At 45.9% G+C, this 22725-nt stretch overlaps 1 pseudogene across 1 annotated transcript; it reads right to left on the minus strand.

Annotated features, from left to right (window-relative positions):
• Positions 1-1839: 1839 nt before the first annotated feature.
• Positions 1840-18483, minus strand: LOC148756634 (cytochrome b5 pseudogene; annotated as a pseudogene). Its single transcript, XR_016022760.1, has 2 exons — positions 17081-18483; positions 1840-10598 (listed from the first exon to the last, which is right to left on the minus strand). The product of XR_016022760.1 is annotated as a cytochrome b5 pseudogene (transcript).
• Between the last annotated feature and the right edge of the window lie 4242 nt (positions 18484-22725).

The raw sequence follows: 22725 nt of genomic DNA on the forward strand, positions 1-22725 counted from the left end.
CATAATTCTTGCAAAATGCGAAAGGGAAAGGGCTTACCTCAAAGCTGTCTATAACTGAATTACCACTGGGGCTTTATGTTTTGTCTTTTCCTCTGAAAAATCAGCTCATATATTTTCTTGCAATGGAGACAAGCACTCTCTTAATTGTTCCATTAAAAGAGGTGTTGAAATGTTACTAATTGTCAAATGCAATTAAGTGTAGCAACATGTCACAGGTAAATTAATGAGGAGCCAGGTGCTGGGGGGAGGGGGGCGCACAGCTTCAGGCTGATGGCGGTGATTGTGATACTTTTTGGAGGTGACTACTGCTTGCCTAGCCACGGAACTGAATGCATCGCATCGCGCTGGCCCCTGATTATAGCTTTTAAGAGTTTCTGACTCATTATCAGTGGCCATTTGCTGTGAGTAGTTTTTAGCTGCTCTGCCTCTCAAAACTTGACAGTGAGGCTATGAGCAGACAGTGGTGGTAACTTAAAAAGGAAAAGGTGGTGGTTGTCCTTGAGTAACCCAGTACCCAGCCCCCTCATCTGTGGAGGGTCCATCCCACGACCCCCACTGGATGCTGAAACCATAGACAGCACCAAATCCCACATACACTATGTTTTTTCTTACACCTCCATACACACCTATGATCAAGTTTAATTTATAAATTATGCACAATAAGAGATTAATAACAATAACTAACAATACAATAAAACAATTATAAAAATACACTGTAATAAAAGTTATGTGACTGTGGTCCCTCTCCCTCTTCCCCTCTCAAGACATTTATTATATTTACAGTGCTGGGTTCAAGGGACTGTGAGAGGAGGCAGAGGATGCAGACCCTTGAGAAGGCAGTGAAGGCAGTAGAAGTCACGTCTCCCAGACTGGCTGGGCCTTTCTGACATGGGGACACAGCCATAGGAGGACAATCGTGTGAGGGCCTGTGTGATTTTTCCTATAAAACAAAAGTACTTAACTTCCGTGGCTGAAAACCTTTTTAAAAGAAAGGGTTTACTGGGTCGTTGCTAACAAGGAAAAGACCAGGGCCTGGGCTGTGACGCCGAAAGCACTAGCGGCACGGTTAGTGGAGAAGGCACCATGCCCACAGTCCTGGAGTTGATGGGCTTTTTTCATACATCAAGTAGGGCTAAGAAAAATGGAAGCTGTTTTGAAAGAATTTACATTGGCTGCAGATAAGGGGGGCGGGATAAGCTTTAGTGAAGCGATTCTGGGGCAGGTGCAGAGTCTGTAAGGAAGAAGTATTTGCTCCTTTGGGTGGGTGGTGGGCCACAGTCTGGAAAGGTCCTGTGTAAGCAAGAAGCAGAGGCTCGTGGGGTGGGGTGGCACCTGGCTATTCTCTTTTAGATAATCACTGAAATAGCCACCTGGAAATTAATTCAAAGTTCCAACATACGCGGTCAGACAATTAAGTTCTTGAACTCATCCTAGAAAAAGTGCTGCATACCTCACTGCTGAATATCACTATGGTCACCTTTGAAGTACTCCCCTTGGGCAGCTATGCACCAATGCCAGTGCCTAGTCCACCCTTCAAAGCAATTTTGGAACTCTTTTTCTGGAATGGCCATCAGAGCTGTCATCATATTACCCTTGATGTCCTGAATGTCATCAAAATGTCTTCCTTTCAATATTTCCATTATCTTCGGGTAAAGAAAGAAGTCATTGGGGGCCAGGTCAGGTGAGTAGGGAGGGTGTTCCAATACAGTTATTTGTTTACTGGCTAAAAACTCCCTCACAGACAGTGCCGTGTGAGCTGGTGCACTGTCGTGATGCAAGAGCCACGAATTGTTAGTGAAAAGTTCAGGTCATCTAACTTTTTCACGCAGCCTTCTCAGCACCTCCACATAGTAGACTTGGTTAACTGTTTGTCCAGTTGGCACAAATTCCTAATGAATAATCCCTCTGATGTCAATAAAAGCTTAGCAACACCTTGCAACAAGTTCGAGGGGCAAGTTGGTTTTGCCCTTCAGTGGTTAACTGATTGACCCCTTCTCATCTCTTCCTTCCACCCTCTGGCCCACTGCTATTTAACTTAGGACACCTCAGAATTTTCTCCTGTCCTTTCCAGTACCAACAACCGATTCCCCATCCCAACGCTGTGTCCAACTATCCAATTCACTTTGGACTACATCCCTCAAGGAGATGGCCATTTGGTGGCAAGTTGACGGTATTTGGGCAGCAATAGATTCATTCCAGTGACATGTGCGTAGGGAGCATGTGCTTTTCACCCCCACACCTTTGGGCTCTGCCTGTGTAGGAACAATGGTTTTTAAAGGGGAAATCCTGCTGAAATCTTACTTTGTTGGCTTCAGGCTCCTATGCCCGGGGACCAGAAGGCAAAAAGAGAAGTCACTGCTTTACCCTGGTCAGCAGGAGAGGTAGGGCTGCTGTTGCTCATTGGAGGCAAGGAGAAGCATGCTTGGCATTTGGGGGATTCTCCTGGGCGTCTCTTGGTACTGTCTTAACCATTTTCAGTAGGTATTATGAATTTATTAAATTCACATTTGTTAAGTGGAGCACAGGATGCCAGGTGGTGAATCAGAATTCAACAACAGACTACAAGAGAAATTAAAATAGAGAAGTTTACCAGTCACAGGTCCCCAACAAAGTACACGGCATGTCTCGGGGGGCGCCACATGGAGAGGTCAAGGCAGGTTGCAGAGAGAGAAGCAGGACCTAAGCACATGCTTTTATTAAGGTTCGTGGGTGGAGTGCTTCGGGGTTCCCAGGCTAGGGCTGGATTAGTCAATTCAAAACAAAAGAGTGGGGTTTTTTGTAAGCCCCATGGGAGTCTTATCTAAAGGGGTGCATAAGGCATTAGGTGCTGGGAGGCAGGGAAGCCTGTTTATTACAAGGGCTGTTGGGGAAGTCACATCAATATCACAATATCAGGAACTTACATTTGTTTGTGACTCTGCAGGCTGCTATCCAGGGTATGTGCTTACATGGAGGGCTAGTGTCTGTTTAAGGTCCCTGCAGGCCTCTTGACCAAAAAGAAAAAAAAAAAGGATGCTAAGTCAGCAACCCTATGGAGTAGCTTGGTTAAACTCGTAACAGTGGGAGGAAATGGGCAGGTGTAGAAACCCTGGCATGAGGAGGGAACAGGGACCAAAAGCTCGAACTCCAAGGAGTCATGCCACCAAGAGCAGCAGAGGTAGTAGCTGAAAGTGAGGGAATCTCTAGGAGATAGCAGAGGAGAGAGAGAACGCTGTCAGTTGTAGTTCCCAAGCCAGCTGCAGTGGTGGAGACTGCGTAGTTCATTCCACTAGTCTTCTTCCAAGATTTCCTGCAAAGAGAGAATCATGCAGGAACTTCTCCTAGAACTTATGTGAAGAAGTGGATCCAAGCAGTGCAACAGGTGGAGTCTGGAGTCTGCTATGACGTGCTGCCCAGTCCCCCTTTCAGGAAAAGGGAACGTATTTCCCCAGCCGCTTAAGACGGCCATCAGCTCTAGCTCTTCCAGGGGATTGTCTCAGCTTGGGAAACCTGCCTCTTCCGAGCTCATGCCTCCTTCTAGCGGGGTCCCACATGCAATGACTTATCACAGGAGTATAAAGGCTCAGCCCATTCCCCTCGAGTCAGTATAACTCTGAAAGGCCCTCCAGCTCCGGAACTTCCTGTGAGGTCCCTGAGGTTTTCGTTGGGCCTGCATCACATCTTAACATCTCCTTCTGCCCAACCTTGTTTTTGTCCTCTCTTCTGCAGATATTAATTCCACGAGCAATTCTTAAACGACATCTATGTCTCAGTCTGCTTGTTGGGAACCCGTCCTGCAACACCTCTCTTGCAAATTCCACTGTTGTTACCGTAATTTGAACGCTCCTCTCTCCTCTCCACCCCTCCACGTTCTGTGCTGCCTAGAGAATTGATAGGCAAATGTTTTTCTTCACTGTTATAATTTATTGTGTGGCTACCCCTGTGTTTTCAGGCCTCGCTTATAATGCTATCACCCTAGATGCTTCCCTGATTAACCTTTCTCCATTCTGATCCATCTTCATCCTGTGGGCTCCAAGCCCCCTCCGTCTGCCATTCTGTACCCTCTATTTTTGCCTTTGTCAGCCAGTGATCTGATTGTGAGTCTGAATTTCTCCCTCCGTGGTGAACTCCTGGATGATGAGGACAGGACCATGTAATTTTCTTCTTTCCAGCCCTAGTGCCTCACATCAAGTGTGGCTCATCATAGGCTCTCCATCCGTGTTTGATGCAGAATGAAATGCATTTGGTTTTTACTGCTGTCAAAACACAGACAGGTACTCTGAGTAGAGTTATCATCGTTGTCTAATTATTCCTGGGTGTGAACCTGTATATTCAATTTAAGACAAAGTTCCCTGACATCTCAGAGGAGGGACCTTTTCATTTAAGTTACTTTTTCTCTTTCTATAGAGCTGGTGGTCTAAGGTTCTCTTCTTTCCTCTGTATGGACTTGGTAAATGCCAGTGGACCTCCTGAAACAGCCGGGCTCAGCCCCAAGTGAAACTGCAAAGCAGCAAATATTTGTTTTCAGTTACCTAGCATCTCTTTCCTGTGTTCTTTCCCTACTCCCAGCACCCCATTACCTCTGCTATTTAATTATCTTCATAAAACTGAGTTCTAGGCAAAGGACTCATTTAATCATCTATAGTTCACTGTGACTGTAAGTCAGTATGCTGTCTTTGCCTGGAGTATTTGCCTTTTTAGGCTCATTTTTTATTCTGGGGTGTGGGGGAAAGGCTCTCTAGAAAGTCTAATGAACTCTGTTTTTTTCCTTCAGAGAATCAATTTTTGTTTTAAAGTTGATGAAGTTAATTCGTAATCGGGACCCACAAAATAGAGGCTGACCCAGTGGCTGGACCACATCGGAAAGTCTGCACTTTGGGGAAATGCCTCACTGTAAAGAGATCCTAACACCAAAGGCAGTTCTTCATCTCAGCTTTGACTCACCTTCCCATAGAAAACAGGCCCTCCTGGCTTTGTAAGGAAACCCCAACCTTCTAGTCAGCCATGCCTTGCTCCCAGGTGCCTCTTGTAAAGGTTTACACAACTCACTCTTGCCCAAAGTCTCTGGGGAGCAGGGCTTCACCAATCCATGGATTGTTTCCTCTCTTTCTCTCTCTTTTTTTATTTTAAAACCCAGTTATATTTTTAAAAGCTCATGCCTACAATAAGTAAAGTACATAGTCATGGAACATTGAAATAAAGTTGATGAACCAAAAGGCACACGGCAGAAGTTCCAGAGTAGAGAGAATAGAACGGTTCTTTTTTGGTTTGTTTTGTTTCCAACATAGGAGAAAAGGGAAAGAGGTATGTCAAAATTATTTTTCAGGTGAAGGTTTCTGTCAGTTATAGCCATTAACATTGGCTTCTCTCCTGCTGGTCCAAAGCAGTCTTTTCTTTCATTGGCCTCTGAGGATGTACCTTCTGCTGTATAGAGGTGATACTTCAGGGCTATGACCTGTGCTGAGATGGCAGGGATCCCCCAGTTGGTCCACCAGATGGAATTAGAATCAACGGTAGTAATACGAATTTCCACAGGCTTGGTTATCTTTGGTCTGTCGTGTGGATGAAGCTCCCCAGTGAAGTGTGTTTTGGGCAATTCTCTAGCACCTGGACAGTGCCCGACGTCCTCAAACTTTTCTATAGCATCACCTCCAGCTTGTTCACTTAAGACTTTTTCCCCACCAGGATGCTCCTCCAAAGATGTGGTCAAATCATAACACCTTGTGGTGCAGGGTCAGTCAGGTGCTCTGGCTGTGGTTGTGCTTCTGCATCTCTTCCAGGGTGTAGTATTGGGTGGTCTTGTCCAACTGCTTGGCCATTTTGGAACACGGCAAACCTCAGGCCCTGCAGACACCAGCCAAGCAAGAGGAGCAGAGCGCACCTGTTTTCTCTTGAATAAATGTCATCAGACTTGTTCCTAAATTGTTTTAGTTGTGTCCTTTGACAGATTATATATTCAATAAATAGTATGATTATTTAATATCCATTTCCCCTTTATACTGTATATTCAATGAGCATAGGAACGCTGTTTTTGTTTTAAGTATTATATTTCTGCACACTGCATAAAGGCTACAACACTGTGAGTAATTTATCCATAATGTTTAATATACATTTATAAATAATTATATACAAATGTATGAATTTATAAATAAAAGTTGGGTAGTTGAGAAAGCATGTTAGGGGGAAGAGGAGAAGATCTCAGTTTCTCACTGAGCTTCCATCGCTGGCTCACCCCTCATATCCCTTGCAGGGCTGAGCCCCACTATTTCTGATGTGGGCCTTGGCCAGTAGCTCAGGGAAGGACGAAAGAAAGGGAGGGAAGAGTCAGCGAGACTGAAGAGTGAGGAGCACTGTTAGCCTGTGTGGCCATGGGAAGAAAGCACCTGCTAAAATTGTCCAGCAGGGAAAAGAATGTTAAAAAGAGATAGCACGCACGGGGCGCTACACTTAGGAAGGGCCTTAGACATCTAGCTCAAGAAACTGAGACATTGTGAAGTTAGGAATTTAAGTGAGGACACTGTAGTAGTCTGCTAGGGCTGCCATAACAAAGTACTACAGACCGAGGGGTTTAAACAACTGAAATTTATTGTCTCATAGTATTGGAGGCTATAAGTTTAAGACCTAGGTGTTGGCAGAGTAGGTTTCTTCAAGGCCTCTCTCCTTGGCTTGAAGATGGCCCCTCCCTGTGTCTTCACATGATTTTTCCTGGGTGCCTATTTTTGCCTAATCTCCTCTTGCTGTCATATTGGATTAGAACCCATCCATTTGACCACATTTAACCTCAACTATCACTTTAAAGGTCCTGTCTCCAAATATAGTCACATTCTGAGGTACTGGGCATTAGGACTTCAACATATGAATTTTGGGGAACACAATTCAGCCCACAATAGTCAACCAGCCAAATGGAGGTCGTACAGCCCAGGAATTAAATATACTATTTTTAGAGTCAGAAAGACTAGGATTGGAATTCTGAATTTGCATTTATAATCACTTGGGCATATTATTTAATCTCTTGGAAACTTAGTTTCCCCATCTGTCAAATGGACATAAAAATAATTATGACCCTAGCCCGATTAAATGAGATGATGTCGGCAATGTAGAATGTGAGGACATAGTAAGAAAGTAGTAACTGCCATTAGTATTAGCTGTTGTTTTTTGTTGCTCTCATTATTGTTATTATTACTAGTTTCCTTTCTGTCACATGGGCCTAATAAAATGTCCACCTACCTAGAGTTGCTGTGAGGATTGTATAAGATGATGTACGGCAAAAAGCTTGTCTGTTGTCCACCACAAAGCAACATCTCAAAAACTGTTAGTTGTGTTATCATACTCATGGGATAAGAACCCAATTTTCGCAAGCAGTATAGTTTCCTTTTATCCTACCGAATAGGATCTGATGTAACAAAACTGTGTCTGTATTTAATAAAATGCAACATTTTTTGTCAGGGCAATTTCAACCAGAAAAACCACCTATTTTATGCAGAAGCTCATATTTTAGTTATTAAAACCTGAAATGAAGCAACATAGGAGAATACACAATTTACAAAATTATTCAGCTTAAGGGAGGTTGGACCTATGTTCTCAATTACATGGTAAAGAAATGTTCAGGTTAAATGTGGGTGGTTAACCATTTGATACCTTGTCAGGCTTGGACAAGTTCTCTCTCTCTATCGTTTTTTTTTTTACACCTCTAGTTATGTCTCGTGTAATTAAGAAATGGTGCTGAGTTCTTGTCATTTACTATTAAGGACTAGTCACAGATAGTTTCATAGCATCTGCTTCTTGCAGCCTTCTAATTATCCATAAAAATCTGGCGGAGGGACCTGACAGTTTATCCCGAACACAGTATATGAATACAAACTAGGGTGCTTTGCTTCTAGATACAGAGCGCTGCTATAAAGCAGGTACTCTCTAACTTATTTTACATGCAGCTATCTTGCCTGTTCAAATCAGAGTTAGGTGCATGTCTTCTCAATAATGACTCAATTTTAAAAAGCATCTTTTGACAAAACGAATGTGGGTCAGGAATATGTTAATGGTGCTGTGTCAGAATCTGCTGTCAGTTGCTGCTCTGTTCTTCTCTTTACAATCCAGCCAGATACTGTGGCTTCACTGCCCAAATCTGCAGGCTTTGAGCTCTTCATGCACTTACAGGAAGAACTGAGGGACTCTTGACTGGGCCAGACACTTGCCTCTAAAAATGTCAACTTCTAGCCTTTCTTGGGTGCCTTTCTTGCCCACCAACCTGCGTGGCTTTTTGACTCATTGCCTCACCTTGACTCTGGGAAATGCATCTTTCTGAACTCCTACACCGCGTGTATTTGGTTTGCTGAATGACTATTTTATTCTGGTTGTTGACCGCAGTGTGTCTTCCCTCAGACTGTGTATACCTCATCAATCATTTGGACCCATGGATGATTTGCTTATCCTGACTTTTTGTTTTGTCTGCCCATTTGGTTTCATACCCCTACTTGGTTGAGGCCTTTGGTCCTTTTGTGTTCCCACAGGGCTATGGTCTCACTGTCTTGCCTCAGCTCTTCTGGTCCTGCTGTCTTTCATTGTCTGTGTGTCCTACTATCATTGAGATGCATAAAAACACTCAGGTTCCTATTTATTGTTCACTGAACACATTTTGTACCTACAATGATCTTGAGAGCAGGGGCTATGATTTGCTTTGAAACTTTTTGCAAAGTGAAGCACAAATAGGTCTGCTGTTTCACTAAAGTGCACAGACTGGCTTTGAACCCAAATTTGTCCTCCTTAGCTGCAGTTCTTTCCGCCTAGTCACTGACTTCATGATACAACATGTTACTGCTTGGAACGGTCATTTATCTATGATACTCATTTCTCCAGTAAACGCTGAAAAATAGCTAAACATTATGAGTATACTTTTATAAATATATATTATATTGAGTATTTCATTAAAACATTTATCAGCACTACAGTTCCCATTTTATTAAAAAAAAAAAAGAGTTGAGGCATTGACTTCTAGGGTGTTAACATGTCTACATGGAAAGTTAGCAAGAGAGCAGAAGGTTCTGAGCACAGCTATAGAGGGGCTTGCTCAAAATAACACTGGGCTAAGAGGCTGAAGAGCTAGGTCAATTCAAGGTCCGGCCCAGAATCTTGGTCTTTGGTAAATCACTTGACTTCTCTCTTCCTTCATGTTGAAAACTGCTCACTAAGTTTAGCTCTGAGTTTCTGACAGCCAAAGTATACTCATGGCTACTTGTGCCAGGTGGTTGGGGGTCACTAGCAGAGGTACTTGAAGTTGCTTTGTCTTAGTTCCTGAGTCACAAAGATTTCATTTCTAAATAATCGACCTCCTATGTTAAGGAGTACTATTTCTATCCTAAACTGCTGTGGGTTCTCTGAGTAGGGATTGTCTGGGCCATTTTTAAGTTCAGGAAAGACCCCAACCCCTTTATCACATGTCAGAGCCTGGGTTGCCATGACAACCCTGAATCACCCTCCTGCCATCTGTGCCTCTCACGTCTACCCAGAGTGGCTAAGACACCAATGACTTGAAAGAAAAACCAGAGGAAAAGTATCAAAGCCATGCTGAGACGTGGGTCCTGGCGCTCTATTGAACTGAGCAGAGTGGTGTTGGGGGGACCACGCTTTGAATCGTGAGAACTCTAATTCTTTACTATTCAAAGTGTGGTCCTTGTACCACATCATTTGGGAGTCTGTTAAAAATGCAGAATCTCGGGCCCCAGCCCATATCCACTGAACCATTTTTATAAATTCCCAGGTGACTTGTACGCACACTGACATTAAAGAAGCACTGCTGCTTTATTTATCTGTAGAAACATCTAAGATTATCCTCCAAGTGGCAAGAGATCTTTGATAGAGCGCCCTTATTGGGGTGTCGGGAAGTTGCTGCCATTACTGGTGCGGGCTTGGTAGGGACAGGCAGGAGTGTGGACCTAACTGCAGTAAAGTAACTTGGCTAAAAGCCAGGCCTTCTGGGGGGCAAAGGGGAGTGGTGTGGGCTTTTGAGGTGCGGCCATTAACAGCTGGATTATAACGCACTCTGCCATAATGGTGTAGTAATGAAATGTAATTGATATGGTTATGTTATTAAAGTGGACAGTCTCTTTGTTCCGGCCTCCCTTTCTTCATAAAAGGCAGATGGTCACAAGGTAAGGTAATGAGACAAAAGGCCCTTGCTCTGTAAACAGTTTTAGTTTCTCCTTTGGCCATACTTTTTGTCCAGCTTCAGGGGAGAAGCTGCAGGCACAGCCCTCGTCCTCTGAAATCAGCTGGACACTCTAGGAGGGAGTGGTGACCTAACAGCCAGGGGCCTAAGGGTCCAAGTGGCATCACTGCCCCCACTCCCATCTCTGAAAGCTCTTGGTGACTGAACTCCAGCCTGGGGATGGCATACCTGGTATCAGGGCTGCTCCAGCGTTGGCTTCAGCACAAAGCTGCCCCTCAAACCTCAAACGCTGGCTTCAGGCTGCTGCGTGGAGTGCCATCGCTGTCTCTTCGCTGGGTGTCTGTTTGCCATTTCTTGATTTATTTCTCTTGATTGTTCTACTTTCTTGGGAGCTTGGAAGTTTTTTGTTTTTTTCTTTATTAGCTCTTCACCAATTTTTTTCATGAGTACTTTCCACCTGCCCTCGGAAAAACAGAGTAAAATTTGAAATGGCACTTCTCTTGGAAAAATGATTATTTCTGATTTATGCTATGCCTATCTAAAAAAAATCCTCAAGGTTCCCACAGTATGACGCATGTACTGAATATGAAGCTGAAAAATGAAAACTCACCTAAAATGAAAGTGATGGGAGGAGGAGATAATTATTCTAACGTTAAGGTGGATCGCAGTTGTGTCTAATCTGCACAATAAATTTGCCAGTGGGTTGCTGGCAGCCAAAGATGTGCATACAGTTAGTAATTTCTGGTTGGTGGACACTGGACAAGCTTCTCAAAGATACTTTTTGTGATACTGAGGTTACAATAATAAATATTTATTTTTATTCCTTGGAGTCTCCGAAGCCCCTCCGAAGCCCTTTGCATGCATTAATCTTACCTAATCCTCGTGCCAACATTAAAAGATGGGATCCAGTAACAGTTCCTTCATCCATGTGGGAACTCCAGCGCCGGACAGCCCAGCTGTGGCTCCCATTTCTGGTACTCACAAACTTTGTGACCTTGGACAAGTCTCTTACCCTCACTCCGTTTCTATTTTATCACCCATGAAACTGGAATAGCCATCATCCCAATAAGGTGATTGAGAGCATTAAATGATTTAATGTACACTAAGCATTGCAGTCTCTGGCCCTTAGTACTTGCTATTATTAGTATTTCCACGTGACAGATAAGGAAATCCGTCGGGTCTTGGAGAGGTTAAGTGACTGGCCCAAAGTCCCCTAGCCAGATCAAATTGGCTCCAGCTCTAATTTGACCCTTGTTAACACTTCATACATTGACTCAAAACCTGTAGCTTGCTGCTGGACAGGCACTTGGTACAAATAAGGAATCAGTCTTAGCCACGAGCGGTCAGTGTTCGATTACCTTTGGTAAGAGTTTCTCATCTGTAGGTTGTCTGCAGGGGGAAATCTCCCAGCTGTTAAACTTGGTGAGTCCTCTGCAACAGTATCTACTTTCAATATGACTTTAAGTTTAAATAATGAGGGAGTTGTGTTGCCAATCTTAGTGTATATTTGTTGATCTATAGAGTCTGTTGTTTATATTTATTCTTCGCCACCAATTCGTCCCATATACAGTTGAACGTAGCAGAAATGTAGGTCAGTTTCTACCGAATTGCTACTACATTTAGAGTTCACTTCACTCCCACATACCCTAGGGAGCTGCCTGCCTTGTTATTTCCCACGATGCCAGGATGCCCGTCTCCTCAAACCGGGACAGTGGCGCTTGGGACGGAAAGCAAGTGTAATTCCTCTACTTCCCACCAGGTGTCGCACCCAGCCCTGCAATCTGACATGGAGCCAGGAAAATGGCCTTCTTCACCCCAGGAAAGGGGAAAAAGGAATGGAAGGGGTGTGAAGGGGTTGTAGGGAGGAGAGAGGGAGACTGTGACAAGACTTCCAGATACTGATTCTTGCCTCCAGACAAAGGAACTTTGTTTTTCTTTGATGCACAGATGTCTTTCTCTCGAAAGCCTGGTCAGTTCCCTACAATTTAGGAAAGTTTTATTTTCTCTAATGAACTAGTATCTGGCTGGGCCTTTTCATCACTGAGCTTGAGGTTGGGGCTGCCAACTGCATCCCTTTCCTTTTGCCTGAAACCCCTGACAGGCTTCCAATCCTTTGTGGGCTCTCCTTACAGGGTCTGATTAAAACAGCGAAGGTACTGACCCTGCTGGCCCTTCTGATTCAATACTTCCTTAATCAGGGGAGGTCGAAGACGGGAACCAGTGTGTGTTCTTGCACACACGCATCTAATTCACCCATGATAGTAATATTACCGTGACAGAAATCCTTCCTCCCCTCTCTCAGAGAAGACTGTCATTTGCTCTCCTGCGACGAGGGGTAAGGAAATTTGAATCCACTGACTTTTAAGAAGTGGGGACATTTTAAATTCCAGAATAAATCTCTTATTCTTTGCAGGTGGTTGGCTCCTTGCCTGTTATCAGCCTTCCCTCCCTTCTTCCTTTCTGTTGGAGGAGCACCCACAATTGGGGAAGCTGGGGTCACGATGAGGATGAGACGGAGCCCTGAAGCCACGTGGTTTTGCTCTCAGACATTGGTGTCTGCACTGGGGCTCTCTGCAGTCCGTTGTCCATTGTTGTAGGTACCCCAACACACCTTAGACGTTTACCATAGACCTGACGCATCCCATGGATGCAGTGCTCTGAGCAGTCTGGCAGATGAGTGCCTTGATTGTAGGTTATTCTGTGGTTGTAACTTCACCTGGCGATCTGCTAAGAATGTGGACGGGATGTCTTCATTTAGCACCGGCTGTCAGAGCTTCAGCGTGGGCTGTTTCCCCCATGAGGGACCTTGATCACAAAGACCAGAGCACAGCCCTCTGAGAGAGCCTAGTTTCTGTGCCCACAGCCTCATTATATGCATGGCTTTTAATATTCGGAGAGCCGTTTGCCAATACACATTTTCTCATGAAGTGGGAAACCAGAGCCCAGATGTGATGTATTATTGATAGGATTGTAATTTACTCCTCTCGTGTTGTATCTACAGTGTATACCATTAGCACAAAATATTAAATTACCAGTGGTTGTATATATTTGTCTGTTCAGGTTTGGCTCAATGATATTTGCCTTTCGCTTCAATAAAAGATCATGAATAAGGAAAGCAGAGCGATATTATTTTTTGTTGTTGTTGTTGCAAGGGAATTTTGATTAAATCATTTTCTCAGGGTTGTGTTCTGCCATGACGATGTGAGATACAAAGTAGTGGGGGTTGGACGGGGAGGAGAGATGGGGCAGTTCTTCCAGCTCTGAGCACAACCCAGCCTCCCTGGCAAGCTGCTCCAGCCAAGCTCAGGGTTGTCTCCCTCTGCAGCGGGGTGGGAGGAACTGGACAGTTCAGACCTCAGTGCCAGAAATACAAGCTCTGTGTCTGTGCTTCAAAGATGGTGTTGGAGTGGGATTTGGGATGTGGGGACCCAACAAGTAGCCCATCAGGTAGTGCCCCTTTGTAGTCACAGCATAATGCCTGGTTGGCTCTTGACAGTCAGCCCTCTGGTCACAATTTTTGGTTCCAACTCCCACCTAAGTTAGGTTCTTCTCTCTCTCTCTCTCTCTCTCTCTCACACACACACACACACACACACACATGTGCACATGAGGGAGCTCTGAAGCCACATGGTTTTGCTCTCAGACATTGCATGCAAGCAACGCAAGTGCCCACACACACTTCTTCCTTTAAAAAGATTCCAGGTCATAGGGCTCAAACCAAGCTGCAGATGGAAATGCCACATCATTTCTGCTTTGTGCCCTTTGTTCTTGTGGAAACTTGAATGGAAGGTATTTGCTGGTTAATTAGCCTGAGTACTCCAACACCCCTCCCCAACCTGGTTCACTGCCTAAGTTTTTTATGGGTAAACATGGTTTTTAAAAATACCAGTGGCTTGGCGTCCTCACCATTTTTGTTATCCGTGGACCTCAGAATGAAGGGGCAAGGGTGACAGGGACAGGTTTTGAATCCATATTAACTTGAAGTAGGAAGATACTTTGGAGAAATGCTTACTCTTCTAGGTTCCTGCTGTTAGTCTAGGAGCCCTTTATCCTTCAGGGGCAGAGTCCCTGGGAAGAGGGAAGCAGGGAGGGTGAAGACCGCTCTCCTCAGAGGTCATGGGCTGGGAGAGGGCCTGGATACCTAAATGACAGGTATCCCTTTGGCAAAGCTGGAATCCTTTATAGGGAGCTGCTAAGAAAAACACCCTCGTTAGGCCACCGGGCTCTATTGAGTTTTGCTGCCTGGGGCACATTCTGGAGGTAAAAACCGGTTTGTCTGAGAGCCAAGCTTTGTTCAGAGTTTGCCACTTTAGCCAGGCTGGCTCCCTGAAGGAGACCCTGTTTACCTGGTGGGGGCGGGAGGGGGGGGCGGATTTAACACAAAGGCTCTGGCATCCCTTCCATAACCTGGTGGATTCCTTAGGACTTAGGGGTCCTCCCTCCTCCCCACAACCTTCTACTTCCCTAAAGGAGAGATGTGGAGAAAAAAAAAAAATCACACAGGATTGTGAAGCCAGTGAAATCAATGTTAAATCTATCAAAGCAAATCATAGACCCTGACAGATGAGATGTATTATTTGTGTTTTTCCTCCCAGATTTCTACCGAGCCTGGTATTTTAAGCATACGTCTTGGGGAGAAAAGACCCACATAAAGGCAATTACCATGGGTAAATGATTAATGTTGGGTCTGGCATTTTTATGTGTCAAATATGTTTAAGTTCATTAACCTTCGCAGAATTTACACCCTTACTTGTGTAGTGTCTGAAATATCTGCACCCTGCCTTCACTTAAATCTTATTTACACTTATTTTATTACAGTATAAATGGGCTTAAAAACATGGCCATAGAGTTTTTTCATCCCTCTCTGCAGGTCCTGCTGGAACTGTGGGGAGGCGGACAAAAGGCAGTGGGGTTCCATGCTGATTGCAAATAGAGTTTCACCACCTCCTGGAGAACCCAAGGAGAGAGGGGCCCTGAGTACATTGCTCCAGGTCATGTCCCCATTTTACCCAAAGGGGAGGTGACTTAGGTCAGGGAGTCATCATCCAACAGCACGAAGCACAGACACAGCCTTCCAGCAGACAGACGACTTTTAATTTTTGCAAGTTACAGAAAGCACATATTTCCATAGCATCAGTTTTAGGAACGAGTCGGCGGTTGCCATCTGTGGTGCTTTATGCAATCTGCCCAGGGCCCGTCCCCTCTTTAGAAGACCATGCCCTCCAGATGTCTCCTCATCTATCACATCTCTCATTGGCTGTTCCTTTTTCTAAGTCAGAGCTACTGTGACTGCTGCTGCTGCTGCTGCGGTGTCAGCTCCACGCCTCCTGAACTTCACTCCACTGAAATCTGGTTGGGTACGAGACAGACTCCGGTGGAATGAAGGACAAGAGAAAGACATGGATTGTCTGGGGGTCTTTTTCTCAGAGGGTGGGCTTCATGTCAACCCCAGCCTCTGCACGCAGGGCTATTGTCTGGTCAAAGGCCTCCAGGATCTTTGACTCAGGGATGTGGAGCCGCTGAACGCTCTCCCCAGGATCTCTTCCTTCCGGGGGGCTGCAGAGAACCAGCTCACCTAGACACGCCTATGTCTGCAGCACAGAGGGCAGTGCTGAGTGGTGGGGCTGCGCTGTGGGGCTGGGGACTCCTGCTGTTTCTCACCCTCAGGCAGCCACCCCAGACAAGTCCATGTGGAACCTTCTCTGTGTTTCCTTAGTTGGGATGCTGGTCACCCTCTCCCTTTGCCTGTGTCCCCCTGTGTGTGACATCACTGAGCTCCGTGTGGTTGGTCTGGCTGGAGAAGTCAGGTGTTCCAAAATTGCTTTAGAAAAATCCATCAACTATGAACTCGCTTACCAAGGTGATGGAATGCAGGGGCGGGGGTGCGTCTCAGCAGAACGTACTGTCCATCGAGTATGAACAGCACTTTGCAGGCCCCTTTGCTAGTGTGAAGTCAGGAGGAGGTGGTGAGGAGCTCTGGAGGGACCAGAACAACCGGCTGGAGCCAGGCCCACTCCTGGGGGTGGGGTGGGCAGAGGAGGGGAGACTCTAGAATCTAGCTCCCATAGGGTTATCTAGGATGTCCGCGTTCAGGTGGCTGCACCTCCTTTCCCAAATCTGCTTGGGAAATGGCACAACCACACATCTTTGGGAATGAGGTTGGGGGGTGTGGGGAAGGAGGAGGGAATCTGGTGTTTAGAGACTGAACTAAACAGGGAAGACAGAAACCCTCTGCGAGCTTCCCGCCCTGCTAAAAGAAATGCCCATGTACCAGTTGCTGTGTAGTTGCTACTCTGGCCTCTTCCTTGCTGTGTTCAGACATGCCCGTGGCTCAGTGTAAGCCCCATAAAAGGCTGTTCTCAGCACCAACACGCAGACTGGGTGAGTTAGGGCAGATCCACCCTGTTGTTTGGAATACTTTCTTCCTAGGGCTTGTTCTAACCCGATACAGGGAGGCACTAGCTTATAATGTGGCCCCTCCCGCTGCGGCCAGACCCTTGGGCACTGGGCCTCTGAAAAAGACTCTTCAACAAGGGCTTGGGGTTCCACCTATTGCTGAGGAAGAGCCCCACTGTCCTTGGTCAGGGGGACACAGGGTGTCCTGGTGACTGAGATAGACGTACTGAGAGGAAGGAGTCCGGCCAATTCTCTTCCATTCAGCTTTCTTTATAAATACACACATTCCCAATCATGACAGAGAATGTGCCCTGCTTGTGAATGATGTAGGCTAGCTGGTCCTCCTGCACTGTCTTTGGCCTATTTCACGTTCAAAGGGAAGAAGAGACCAGCCTCTTGGGCTCTGATAAATATGGCAGGAGACAGTGAAAGCAAGTAATTTTAGGACGGAAGGATTTTTTGCATTCTCTTTAGATGTTACCCCAATTTGAAAGCAAAGGGGTCAGTTTGTCTCCCTCCAGACCCTCCTTCCCCCACTCTTACCCTCCCAACATGCACGGTCCACCAGATTCTTCAAGTCCTCAATCGGAGTGTGCAGAGAGCCTCGCCCTCATATGGGGTCCTTAGCCTGCAGGGTGGATACTCCAGAGATGACAGTGTCTGTAAAAGCACTTTAACTGTGAAAGGCCATGCAAATGAGAGGTAGCTTTGATACTAGAGAGCCCAGCAAAGGCAGGCCCTTCCCTTATGGTGCTCCCCTTGCCCTACAGACCTGCAGCTGCTACAAGGCAGCGTTGAGACAAGGTAGAACCTATATCAGAAGTCTTGACCCACTCTGGACCACACACCCGGAGTTCAAGTGTCCGCTGCCCACCATGCCTTTGCTAACTTGATTCCCCAATGACGTTAGCCTTGGCCACTAACAGAGTGGGGTTTTGGGCACTGAAGCAAACCATGCATGTGTTTGGCTATAGAGTAAGTTCATCCAGTGACTGCTCCCCTGCCCCCAACTGCCCTCAAGATTTGCCCCAAATGGCTTCCTAATAAAACCAACTTGGGCATGAGAAGCAAAGAATGGAACCAGGTCCTAAGTTTCCTGGTAGAGCTGCACCCTCCAGCCTAGGACAGAAAAGGCAGCCAAGCCCCTGTCCTAGTTGTGTGACTCTCCACAAAGCAGCTAGAACAGCAGACTTGGTACTTAACTGCTCGGCTCCCACCTTACCACACTGATCCCCATTTTCAGTGAGATTTATTGCCTGGGTCACTGGAAATCCCCAGGAAAACATAGAACGGGCTGGGGATTTGGTTAAATGCAGCAGGTTCAGCTATTTTAGCCTTGGAGGAAGTTGATGAACAACTTCCAGTGACTGTGGCTTTTCCCACAGTTCATCCTCTTCCTGCCCAGCGAGCCTCTTGATACAGCCTCTCAGTGTGAGTCTCCCAAAGCCCCCAAATCCAGAGATTTCAGACTTACCTGTAAGTATGAGTGTCTGTCCCTTCAAAATAGCAGGGCCTACTTTGAGCTTGATGCAAAACAATAAATCGATTTTTCATAAGATAATTCAGAACAAAGAGGTGGCCAGAGGCTCATGCATATGAGAGGAAGAAAAGGAATTCCAAGTGTTGGAATGTTCTTTCACTCCTAAGGCTCGAGGACAGGAAATGAGAAATGAGAAACACTTACTGTACAAAAAGTGTCCAGTTCGGCAGGCCTGTGCAGAACAGAAATGGCTCCTGAGGGAAGGTTGGGACTGGTCCTGAATAGTCATTCTCCTTTTAATAAAAAGCAATATGAAAGCAGAGGAAAGTGGAATTGCAGCAGGGAGAGTAAGGTAGCTGGAAAAAAAGAGGGGAGTATGGTTGGGGTTCCATTGAACTCTTAGAACAGAAGTTGGTAACAGACAATAAAAGAGAGAGAAACTGGTTTTTCCAAGGCAAGGGTGAAGAAGGACTGGCCCCTTTCAAGGAGGTGGTACTAGTTTCACTCTTTATTTATGCACCTCTCATTGAAGCTTCAGGTTACCTGCTGAGCCCAACCAATGGAGAGAGGGCCTGGGCTGCTGGCTCCGCCTCTCAGAACCCACACCCCAGGGGACCGTGACTGTTGAGGCCTTTCTACAAACTGTTCTTACTTTCTTATTGTTCTGTAAACATCAGAAAAGGGAGAAAAGGGAGGTGAGGTTGGTGTCACTGGAGCGACTGCAGGTTATCTGAGCGCTGGCCCTGAAAGCTCTGGCCTCCGGAAGACCTGGGGAACAGAGAAGGGAATGCTCTGATCTTATCTGGGCTAGAAAAGCCCTCCTGTGTGTGTGTGTGTGTGTGTGTGTGTGTGTGTGTGTGTGTGTGTGTGTGTCCATGTGTGTAGACAGTGGAAATCGATGGCCTTTTGAGCTTTTAGCCCTGACCCCGGTTCTGAGCTGTGTACAGTGCTCTTGAGGAATCCAGCAGAGATGCGTCAGACCATCAAGGGACAGCTATAGAAAGAGGCCCAAGGGTCAGAGCAGAGACCCTTACTGGGTTAGTTACTCTGGCATCCAGTACAGAGTGAGTTTGCTGCTCTCCTGTGAGAAGCAAGTGGCTTTTACAGTCCAAGAGGCTTTGCAATCTGCTTGCCTTCCATTCCTGGACGTGGGGAAAAGACTACTCTTTGTGAGGGGAAGTTGGGAAGATAAAAGGAACTAGAGAACGAGCCAGCAAACTCATTAGGAAGAGTTAAAGAGGTTGGTTTATCAACTATTGATTAATTCCCGCTTGCCCTGCTCATTTTTGGCCCCACCCTACTTTCCCCCTTCCCTGTTCCTGCTCCCCTTTCCCCACGTCTCCCTCTTGGCACATTGGGAAGATAAGGGAAATTGAAGTCTCTTCAAATGTAGTGTATTTTGCCTAGGACCCTGGCCTGATTTCTATTTGTTCTCAAAGCAAATCTCCTTGCATGCAGCAAAGCGAGATTTCTCCCTTTTCCAGGGAGAGGAGGGGAATTAACCCAATCTAAAGGGTACCTTGGTGCAGTCCTGTCCCCCAGCCCTTCATCGAACCAGGTCCTATCTACTCAAAATCTCTTTAGGAATCAGCTAATCCAAACCTCTTACTAAACAGATGAAGAAACTAAGGCTTTCAGAGGAGAATCTCTGCCTCAAGTTCACACCGCCAGGGTAGGGTCAAGATTCTAATCTATTTGGAGCTACTGACCTCCACATAAAGGCTCATTATAACAAACACTCCGTGCTTCCTCCCTTGGTTTTGGAGGGCCTTGCATTTGTTTGGAGCATCTGGCACTCTTTCTGGAAGAAAGAAAGAGTCTGTTGGGGATCAGGGGAGGGAGATTTTCCGGGGGATAACTTTCTTAAGTACAGGACTCCTCCCCAAACTCTCAGGGCACATGGTTTCCCTGCCAGCTGGACCCAATTGGCCTTAGCGTAGCCTCAGCTCTTCTACTTCCAATTAGTAAAGAGAGAAGCAAAGTGTACCTGGGAAAGTGGACACACATACATATGCGTTAGAGACCCTGTGCCCTTGTGCATCCCTCTCTCCCTTCCTGTATTTCATTCATTCATTCACTCACTCATTCCGTCATTCACGCTCTCCCTCACGGCCTCACTCCACGAGAGAATCAACTCTGTCCCACGTTCGTGAGAGACTGTGGTTACTCTTTTAGGAGATCCCAACTTAGATATACCATGTTTCCCTGAAAATAAGACCTAACTGGAAAATAAGCCCTAGCATGATTTTTCAGGGTGACATCCCCTGAACATAAGCCCTGACGCGTCTTTTGGAGCAAAAATTAATATAAGACCTGGTCTTATTTTCTGGGAAACACGGTACTTGTACACATGAACAGACATAAGAAACAGGCCAATGAGAAAAACACTATGAATACTCCAAAAAGGGATACTGTGTTTCCCTGAAAATAAGACCTAGCTGGACCATCAGCTCTAATGCATTTTTGGAGCAAAAATTAATATAATACCCGGTATATATTATATTATATTATATTTTATATTATATTATATTATATTATATTATATTATAGACCCCGTCTTATAGTAAAATAAGACTGGATCTTATATTAATATTTGCTCCAAAAGACGCATTAGAGCTGATGATCCAGCTAGGTCTTATTTTCGGAGAAACACAGTGTGTCAACTTTTGTCTATGAGATTCAGGGAAGGTCCCACAGAGAAGGTGACATTTGAATCGACTCTGGAAAGATGCGGGGAGGGCAGGAAGTTGGTTAGGACCAGTTTGAATGAAAACCCTGAGGAAGACGCCCTCATACTGTGGTTCAGAAGCTCACTGTGGTCCAGGGTAGGACTAGAGGCAGGAGACAGACTGCCCCAAAACGTAGGGTAAAGGGAGGGAAGGAGGGGTGTCCAGGGTAGAAATAAGCACAGGTCCTGCTGGTCATATTCTTTCCCCTCCAGGGGTCATCTTTGACATCTAAATTTGTTCAGAAAACTTGAAATAAAGAATAACTCAGACAACACAGCCAGGACAGATTCACCCACCCTAAATTATCATTATTGTTGCCTATCTTCCCCTCAACTTGATTCACCATCATCCAAGTGGACTGGTTGGACTCGGGTCTGTATGGCGGGTCTAGAGGAGGCTGGGAAGCGCATCAGGGCGCCTTTGCTGGAAGCCTCCTGTCCCCCCGGCCCTCGGTCTGCTCTTTGTTCTAAAGTCACTTTAGAGGCCAAAGCACTAGAATGTCCTCCCTTCCCCTACGTTTTTAGTTCTGCATCTTTAAGAGGCATTCCCCAGACTCTTACAAGGGATGCACAAGAGTGTGTAGGCAGAGAGGCATGGAGGCGTGAGGGCAGGGTGCTTGGGCTGGGAGCGCATAGCTCCCACCTCCACTCAGGAGCTCACCATTATAGTGGTGTTTACTCACTTACTCTAATCCAGGGCCACATATTTTGGTTTGATGCACTGTATATCCCTTGGTCCTCATTCCTTCTCCTCCTCAACATGCTCTTGCCAGGGCTTCTCTGTTGTGATAAGATCCTTGGTCCTCACAAGCATCTCTGGTCCTGAAAACCCTCTGCCATTCCCTCTGCTCTGACTCCCGGCCCCATAGCTTACTGTCAAATCTTTAGCTTTTGAGGAAACAAGTAAAAGATTGCAAACTCTCCCAAGCATTCTAACACCGGATTAGCGTTACGTTACCTACCAGTCTCTCCTGAATAAATGCTGGTTATAAGCTCATCTAACTTTGCAGCTCCGCCTCCATGCCCAGCACTGTGCCTGGGATGCTCCATAAAGGTCCGCAGAGTCAACTGCAATCCTTTCTAGGGAGGACGGACACCGAAAGAGACACTACAGAGGTTTGTAAGAGCCCCCACTGCACTATATTTGGAGTGTGCTGGCCTCTTGGGGTGAAACAGGAAGGACAGTGTGACACAAGGCGACAGCTTGTTCCCAGAACCTGCTGGGGACATCAGAGTCCATGGCCTGGAGGTGGGGGAGGGCTCCTCTTGGGCTGCCTGCAAACTGGAGACGTCATCATCGTCTTCTCACTCGTCCTAGGCCTCCAGCTCTGCTCCATATGGTGAGGACCCAGGAGGACCTCTCCCTGAGAGGTTTCTCAGTTAGGGTCCAAAGTCAGGAGGCATTAAGGCTAATTCTTCTGCCACTGCTTACATTCTGCACTTTGGCCCAGAAAGTAACTGCACAAATGTGGGGTGGGGAAGGTGTGGTTTAGCAGCAGCAGAAATAGAAAACAAAACAAAACACAACCCCAAAACTTAGAGTTTGAGTTTATGGTGAGCTGCATGGGCCTCAGTGGTGTGATGTGGCTGCAAAAGAGCAAATTCTGTCTTCGGTTGTGTTGTTAGAAATGTGATATAGAAAACAAGGGACGTGATATTCCTACTCTAGTCTGTACTGCTCTGGTTATACCTGCTTTATTCTGTTCCGTTATGGGCTTCACATTTTCAGAGGGATCAATACAAATCTGAAAGTGAGAATAAAGTGTTCATTGGACTTGGAAATAGGTCACTCTGAGGAAGGATTATGAAACGGGATGGTTAGTTTGGAGAAGTAATGACTGGGGAGCAGAGGGGGGAATAAGAGGGCTGTTTTCAAGTACATGAAGAGGTGCCATTTTGAAGAGGTATATATTTTTCTTAGTGGTCTCATGGGTAGAATTGGGGCAATTTCTTTTCCTATCACTAGATCCCTGTAGAACC

This window comes from Rhinolophus sinicus, chromosome 11 (genome assembly GCF_057876585.1).
Source record: "Rhinolophus sinicus isolate RSI-liver-muscle chromosome 11, RSI-T2T, whole genome shotgun sequence".
Lineage (NCBI taxonomy): Eukaryota > Metazoa > Chordata > Mammalia > Chiroptera > Rhinolophidae > Rhinolophus > Rhinolophus sinicus.